We start from the raw sequence: 8,880 nt of genomic DNA on the forward strand, positions 1-8,880 counted from the left end.
TTACCAAGGAATTTCTTTCTCCCCCTAGACAAGCCTAAGAGATGGAATCACTGGAGGCAGCACTGAATGCCCGACCCAAGTTCTCTGGGCTCCACAGAAGAGGGCTCTCCACGGCCACTGTGGAAAGAACAGAGCCCTCACCTTTCTACTTGTTTGACCTTCCCTTTCCGAGGAGGGTAAAGCATTCTTGGGGACACCAGGAGGATAGAAGAGGAGAGAGAAGTTAGCATAGCTATGGACATTGCTTCTCTTAGATAAAATAGGAAGAAATAGGAAAGTGATAACCATTTCTTATTCTCTCATTCCTTTTTCCATCATTCAATACATTTTTGAGTGCTTACTATGTGCCAGAAACCATTCTAAATGCTATGCATACCATAGTGAAGAAGAGAAATTCCTGACCTTCATGGAGCTTGTAATCTACCAGTGGGAGACAAATACAGAGAGAGAGAGAGAGAGAGAGAGAGAACAGTATTAGAGATTCTAAAGAAAAATAAGGTAAGATAAGGGAGCAGAAAATGATGGGAGCGGTGAGGAATGCTATTTTAAATGGGATGGTTCAAGAAGGACTCTATACAGAAATGACTTTTGACCTGAATGAAATGAGTGAGAAGACCATGCAGACATTTGAAGGAAGAGCATTCCAAGCAAAGGAAACTTCAAGTGCAAAGCTCCTGAGGTGTGCCTGGCTAAAGCAGAGTAAGCAAAGGAGAGAGAACTAGAAAATGAAGCCCTAGCTGCTTTGGCTCAGTAGATAGAGGGTTGGCCTGCAGACTGAAGGGTTCTGGTTTTGATTCCAGTCAAGGGCACATGCCCAGGTTGCGGGCTCGATCCCCAGTCGGAGGCATGCAGGAAGCAGCCAATCAATGATTCTCTCTCATCATTGGTGTTTCTATCTCTCTCTCACTCTCCCTTCCTCTCTGAAATCAATAAAAATATATTAAAGAAAATGAAGCCCCATACCATATAAGGGGCATGTTGGCCATGATGAGACTTTGTTTTTCTTCTGAGATAAAAGGCTACTGGAGAGTCTGAGCAGAGGAGTGAGGACTTTAGCTGCTCTGTTGAGAACAGACTGTAAAGTGATGAGGGTGGCAGTAGGGTGGCCCTGTAGGAGGCTTTTGTAGTGATCCAGGAACTTGATGGTGGCATTGGAAGTGGTGAGAAATGGTGATTATCCTAGATATACTCTCAACGTAGAACCAATGAGATTTGCTGAAGGATTAGATATGGAAATGAGAGAAAGAAGAGAACCAGGGATGACTCCTGGGTGTTTAGCCTCAGCATCTGGAAGAATGAAGTTGCCATTAACTGAGATGGGGAAACTAAGGGAAAAGCAGGTTTGGGATGGGAAAATCAAGAGTCTGGTTCCTACAGACTGTTGCCCACTCCAAAGCCCTTACATCTGTTACAAAACCAAAGCAGTAGAAATTGAGAATCTAAATTTCATAAGGAAATTCAAGGGATGCAGAATAGCCAAAATCATCTTGAAAAAAAAAAATACAAAGTGGGAAGGCTCACACTTCTCAGTTTCAAAACTACTACAATGCTACAGTAACAAGACAGTATGGTACTAGAATAAGGAAAGACATATAGGTCAATGGAACAGTATTTAAAGGTCAGAAATATACTCTCACATTTACAGTCAATTGATTTTCAACAGAGTCACTAAGACCATTCAAAGGGGGAAAATAGTCTTTTCAACAAATGGTGCTAGAAAACTGGATTTCAACATGCAAAAGGATGAAGTTGGACCCCAACCTCATATCATATACAAAAATTAATTTTAAATAAGTTAAAGATTGAAATGTAAGAGCTAAAACTATAAAACTCTTAGAAGTAAATATAGGCATAAGTGTTCATGACTTTAGATTTGGCAATGCTTTCTTAGATTTGACACCGAAAGCACAAGCGACAAAAGAAAAAAATAAATGAATTATACTTTATTAAAATTCAAAAATCAAGGCAGGCCATGGAAATTATGAAAGGGAGGAAAGGAAGAAAGTGGGAATGAAAAGCAACATAAGATAGGTTGTTTGGCTCAGTGGATAGAGGGTTGGCCTGTGGACTGAAGGGTCCCGGGTTCGATTCTGATCAAGGGCATGTGCCTCGGTTGTAGGCTCCCAGCCCTGGTGGGGGGCATGTGGGAGGCAACCAATCCATGTGTCTCTCTCACATCAGTGTTTCTCTCTGTCTCTCCCTCTCCCTTCCACTCTCTCTAAAAATCAATGGAAAAAATATCCTCGGGTGAGGATTAAAAAATAATAATAAGACAGAAAAGAATGATCCTCAGTCAAGTTCTTTCAGCATTAATATTAACCTTTATTCATTTCCAACCATCTAAAGAAACCCTATTTTCCAGACTGTGTCCCGCCCCCCACACCAACCAAGCAAGTTTTTAAGAAAAGAAACGGAAAAGAAAGGAACAGGACCAGTGAAGCACCAACAAATTAAATCAGCAATAATTATAGAAAACGTACATGGCAAACACTACTCGCCCCTCCCAGCATCTGATTGCCGAGCCAGCCACACCGGGAGAAGCCGTCCAGGAGGGAGAAAACAGCTGTTAGCCCACAGGGGGAAGGAGAGACTGTGGCAGATTCTGAGCCATGTGGCCCAGGTAGCCAGTAGGAACCAGAGGCTGGGAATGCAAAGGCAAGAGCTCACAAGATTTCCTTCACTTCGGGCCTGGCTTTGCTTAACTGTGATCTACCGGGACAGAGACCAGCCTTTGGCAATAGTTTGGGAACCTGTCATCACATCAGTACTACCGCCAGCCAGCCAATACCCGAGAGCTTTCTGGCTGACTGACAGGAGAAAGGGGAACCCTCTCCCACCCGCCAGTTTGCCGCCCAGACCCTGACCAACAAAGGTGTTGTAAAGACGTTCAGTAATTCAACCGAAAACAGCAAAAGGGAGCAAAGAACTTGAGGTCAGTGCAGGAGGCCTGGGACCTTCCCTCTCTCCTCCCAGGGAAGTTCCTCCCCCACTAACGGGGACCCTCGCGCCTGGATGCCGCCCGGAGTTGACCTCAGCCCCCCCATCCCAACCCAGGACTAGTCTGCAGCAGCACCTTGTGCCCAAGCAGAGCGTCATCCGGGCCAGTTGTCATCGTGGGGTCTGTGCGATGGCCATCCAGGGCCTGGGTGCAGCAAAGCAACTTTTCTGGCAGGCTCGGTCCCCCAGAGCCCAGGGGAGAAGAAGCCGCAACCTCCAGCCCTGCCCAGCCCAGCCCAGCCCCAGGACCAGACCCGCTCCGCCCGCTGGGAGACGCGGAGCCCGGCCGCGCGGGTGGCCAGGACGCGCTGCCCGACTTAGGGCACCGCTCGCCTCACCTGGCTCAGCCCACTGTCCCCACGCTGCTCGGCCTCGGTGCGCGCAGCAGCCTCCCGTGCAGGCCTTTTTTGGGTCCTTGGCGGGTCTTTTCCGTCTGGCCCCACATCACTTCCCGTAAAGGAGAGCGAGGTGGGGGCGGGACCTCCTCTCCACCCTCCACCTCCCGCTTCCTCCTGTCACCTCGGGGAGCACCCCCCGCCCGCCTCCGTGCGGGTGCTGGGCGGGCGCCGCCTGGCGCTGCTTGCAGCCCCGCCGCACCTGCTCAGCCGCGGAAAGGTCCGATCGCCTCCTTTGGCTCAAGCCAGGTCTCCACTGCCCTTTCCTGGAAGGCGAGAAACCGCGTGTGTGTGTGTGTGTGTGTGTGTGTGTGGGAGGAGGGGGGCGGGGTTCGTTTTGAACTTTGGGTGACATTTACAAACTGCTCCAGGATCTGTGCGCTGCGACATATGGTTAATGACTCGCCAAATCTCCTCCTCCAAAAGCCATTTTCTAAAGGTGTTTTCTAGGGCATCAGATCGGTGTCTCCACTCGTAGCAAGAATTGCTGAGAGCTGCAAAGTCCGCCCACCCGGGTTCCTAAAGCCCCCCGGGATCCCTGGGGTCCCCCGCACCCGGAGTCCGGCTCTGCCTTGTCCCTCCCGCCCGGCCAGCTCCTCATTCAGGTCGGCCTGGGCACGGCCTTCCCGGCACGAGGGAAATCTTATGACCTTGGGAGAGCGGAGGGGATGGTAAATATATTTCTGGAAGGAAATGACAAACAGGGTCTCTGGTCGTACAGTCTAATTCGGATTATAAAATCACTCAACATTAAATTTCTAAGCGTGATAGAGCAATTCATTTTTAAAAAAAATACAGTAAGGAGAAATCTGCGAGCCTTTGCTGCCCCCTAGGGTTTGCGTGGGCCTACTTGAACCTGCTGCTGGGAAATCTGTTCAGGTTTCCAGGTTTCCAGGTTCCCAGGTTACCAGGTTCCCAGGTTCCCAGGTTCCCACTGAGAGACGGCCAAATTTCTCCTCCAATGGGCTGGGGGTCTGAGCAGTGGCCTTGGGCCTGCCCCCGTGAGCTCCCAGGCAAAGCACTTCCGAACCAAGTAATTTCACTTCCAAACAGAACAAAATGAGTGGAAGCCCTAGTCCAGCTTCGCTTGTCATCTGTTCTATCTCACTGATCTGCCTCTACTTGCACCACAAATTCCAGCTGTCCCAGACCCACCTGCCCAACCCCATCATCCTACCAGTCTGTACCTACTCACAGTTTACATCACAGTACAATTAGCTTCTCAGATATATGTCCAATTTACAAAATCACATATAGAATAACCATATGAAATGGCCAGGTATTGAAGATATATTCAACCTAATATTTCCAGGCAAATATAACATAGTGACCTCAGAATTAGGGATAAAAGATTTCACACAAGGTGATGGTTTCAAGCGATGTTCCCCAGCTGAGAGAAGGGCCATCAGACTGTTGTTGGTTGAGGGTAAGACAGGAAAAGTAGCCCCCGGCTGATGTTTATAGAAACAGCCCTGGGAGTCACTGATCAGCTAAAATCTGGGGATGGGAGGTGGAGGGGCAATGCAGCAACTGTTAGTGGCTGATATGATGACATGAGACTGGGAGAGCCCCCACTTCAGTACTCCCCACTTGTGCCTGCTGTTATCAGGAGTTTACCAGGTAGATCAGAAAATAGACAGTGGCCCATGGCCCTTATTCAGCCAAGCACTCCATTAGGTACCCTCAGGGAGCTTGAAAGACCAACAAGTAAGCAGTTAACTTCAGTGCCGTGAGATAAAATCCCTAATAAGGAAGTTAAATACTGCCACTGGAACACAGACAAATGACACCAAATCAAGACTTCCCAGAGAAAGTGATGTATACATTTTAAAGTACATCAAAGAACACTATCAAGCCCAGCCGATGTGGCTCAGTGGTTGTGCACTGATCTATGATCCAGGAGGTCATGGTTAGATTCCAGGACATGTGCGAGGGCTGTGGGCTTTTCAGGGACATGTGGGAGGCATCCAATCAATGATTCTCTCTCATCATTGATGTTTCTATCTCTCTTTCCCTCTCCCTGCCTCTCTGAAATCAATAAAAATCCTATCTAATAAAGAGGGAATATGCAAATTGACCATCACTCTGTCACAAAGATGGCTGCACCCATAGCTGAGGCCAAGTTCCCATAAGGAGTCTTAACGAGCCATCAGCAGGGACCTGAGGCTACGCCCTCCCCTGCCCCCGTGGGGCTTGACAGGGGACCTCAAGGTGCGCTTCCCGTCCTGGTGCTGGGCTAGGGGACCTCAGGCTGCTCCTCCCGCCCCGTCCTGGTGCCAGGCTGGGGGACCTCAGGCTGCGCCCCCCACCAGGTGGGGCTTGACAGGGGAATTCAGGCCGCACCTCCCACCCCAGCACCAGGCCAGAGGACCTCAGACCGCACTCCCTGCCCAGCAAGGCTTGACAGGGGACCTCAGGCCATGCCCTCCGCCCCAGCACCAGGCCAGGGGACCTGAGGCTGCACCCCCCTGCCTGGCTGGGCTTGACAGGAGACCTCAAGCCGTGCCCTTCACCCAGCAGGGCTAGACGGGGGACCTCAAGGTGCACCCCCAGTGCTCGGTCGGGGGAACTCAGGCCATGGCCCTGTCCAGCAGGGCTTGACGGGGGACTTGAAGCTGCGCCCTCCTCCCGGTGCTGGGCTGGGGGACCTGAGGTTGCGCCCCACCACCTGGCGAGGCTTGACGGGAGACTTCAGGCCATGCACCCCACCTGGCAGGGCTTGACAGAGGACCTCAAGGCATGCCCCCCACTCCGGTCTGGGCTGGGGGCCTCAGGCCATGCCCCACGTCCTGGCACCAGGCCATGGGACCTGAGGCTACGCCCCCTGCCCGGCAGGGCTTGACAAGGGTGGGACTGGCCTTGTCTGGATCTAGCCCAATGTGGGGGAGGGGCGGCCGGGTCTGGGTCTCACACGATTTTGAGGTGCATGTGGGTGGGCGGGGACTTGACTCTGGGTCCCGTAGTGAGCCCCAGACTCTGACAGGAGGAAGGTTTTCATATACATTTTACTAATTTTCTTTCATCTCTGACACTTCTATTATAGAGGAAGGGCAAATAGCAATATTAAATTATTTCCTCGAATTAATCCCCGTTTAATGTGCATGAATTTCATGCACCGGGTCACTAGTATATATATAAAAAGAAGAACACTATCAAGAGCGTGAAAACATGATCCACAGAATGGGAGAAAATATTTAAAAATCAATACCTGATAAGAATATAGTGTCAGACTATATAAAGAGCTCTTACAACTCAACAACAAAGAAGATGAACAACCCAATTTAAAAGTAGGCAAAGGATTTGCGTAGACATTTTTCCAAAGAAAATATAAAAATGGTCAACCACAACATGAAAATATGTTCCATGTCATTAGTCATTAGGGAAATGCAAATCAAAACCATTATGAGATACCACTTCACACCTATTAGATTGACAAAACTTTTTTTAAAAAAGAAAAGTGTTAGCGAGAATGTGGAGAAATTGGAACCCTTGTACATTGCTAATGGGAATGCAAAATGATGCAGTCACTTTGGAAAACCATTAGGAAATTCTTCCAAAAGTTAAACAGAGAATTGCCATATGTCCCAGCAAGTCCATTCCTAGAAATATGCCCCAAAGAATTAAAAACAGGTATTCAAATAAATATTTGTACCTGAACATTCATTGAGGTACTATTTACAATCACCAAAGATGGAAACAACCTAAATGGCCATCAGTGGATGACTGGTAAACAAATGGTGGTATAGCCATACAATGGAGTATTATCCTATATAATAAAGAGGTAATATGCAAATTGACTGTCATGCCCTCCCAAAGGTCATGACATTTGGTCACAAGATGGCTGCCACAAGATGGCCAGCAGGGGAGGGCAGTTGTGGGCGATCAGGGGAGGGCAGTTAGGGGCAACCAGACCAGCAGGGGAGGGCAGTTGGGGGCGACCAGGACTGCAGGGGAGGGCAGTTGGGGGTGACCAGGATGGCAAGGGAGGGCAGTTGGGGGCGACCAGGCCTGCAGGGGAGGGCAGTTGGGGGCTACCGGGCCTGCATCCAGGGAGAGGACTGTTCCTTAGCTAAGGACTTATTTATTTTAATTAGGACTGTGAATATATTTTTGTCTTTAAGCTACATTCACAAAATTTTTCAAAAATGCTCACTGTGAACACTGTGAATGTCAAAGTATTTTCTTTTAAGTATTTTATACCTACTTGTAATTTTTAGAAGTCTTGTTTTGTATTTGTTAAACTGAACACAATTTTCAGGTAATGTTTAAAAATTACTTTTCATATCTAAAATAAACTTTAAAAAAATAAAAAAGGATGCAGTAGCCAGTTTGAAGGGGCTCCCTCTGGCCAAATCTGGGACAATTTGAAGATCAAAATAAATAGCGATAGTCAGGGCTGGTTTTCTGGTCATGCAATTTGCATGTCACCCAGGGCCCTGCACTCAGAATTTTGGTGCTCTGGAGTTACCATCATAAAATTCTTGATAATTTTACCTTTAAATTTGTGTTTTATAAGTGAAATCTGATGGCACAGTAAAGCAAGCTGGGGGCTTGGAGTATCTGCTCACACATGGTTCTGACCCCTGCTGCTGCCCACTTCTCACCCCTGGTGCCCTGGGCCTTGCCCAGCTTTGTCTTCACTGCCTTGCTCCAGGGTACTGACTGGGTCACCTTGGCTGAGGGAAGCCCACATTCCACCATCACCTTCTACCCCAGCGGGGGCCTGGGCATGAGTGCAGGAGGAGTCAGGGTTGGGCACATGCCCCATAGCTCCACTGGGTAGGTAAGAAGGCAGTACCATGACATATTTCTGTGCCACTCATCAGGGGCTGCCTTTCGCCACCACCCAGGAATCAAGAACGCCCTAGCTGGAGGTTGCAATCCTTTGGGGGTTGCCCATTTGTGTTTGGAGTGCTGGGCCCATGAGGAGACTAACTTCCTCATCCCCACCCGGGGCTCTGCATTTTGGTTTTGCACTGGGCCCCACAAATCATGTGGTCAGCCCTGGTGATAGTAATAGATTATAACATGGAATAAAATAGGAATCTGCAAATCAAACTGACTCATCATTTCTAAAGTATTTCTACCAAAAATGTAAAACCTGAATCTATCTAATTATGAGGAAGCATTAAACAAATCCAAATTAAGAAACACTTTACAAAACAGTAGACCAGTATTCTTAAAAAATGTCAATGTCACGAAAGGCAATGACTGAGGAATGCGCCAGAATAAATGAAACCAAAGGGACATGACAACTAAATTCAAATGTGAGCCTGGATTAGTTCCCAGAGCAGAAAAAAACATACCTCTTGCTCTAAAGAACATTAACTGGGCTTGGTAGAATTTGTATAAAATCTGAGATTAGATAATATATCAATGTTAACTTCCTGATCTTGATCATTATACTGTAATTAGAGGACCAGTGCACGGGCCTCGGCCTGGCCTGCAGGGATCGGGCTGAAACTGGCTCTCCGACATCCCCCAGGGG

General features: G+C 48.4%; 1 protein-coding gene across 2 annotated transcripts in view; it reads right to left on the reverse strand.

The window, feature by feature from the left end:
* Positions 1-3,460, reverse strand: part of RAB27A (RAB27A, member RAS oncogene family) — a 70,419-nt gene extending 66,959 nt beyond the window's left edge. For both annotated transcript variants that reach the window (XM_079767991.1, XM_079767990.1), the window contains exon 1: positions 3,336-3,460. The gene's annotated coding sequence lies outside the window, so the exon portion shown is untranslated. The remainder of the gene's footprint in view (positions 1-3,335) is intronic.
* Positions 3,461-8,880: the final 5,420 nt, after the last annotated feature.

Source organism: Cnephaeus nilssonii (genome assembly GCF_951640355.1).
Source record: "Cnephaeus nilssonii genome assembly, chromosome: 4".
In the NCBI taxonomy this organism is placed as follows: domain Eukaryota; kingdom Metazoa; phylum Chordata; class Mammalia; order Chiroptera; family Vespertilionidae; genus Cnephaeus; species Cnephaeus nilssonii.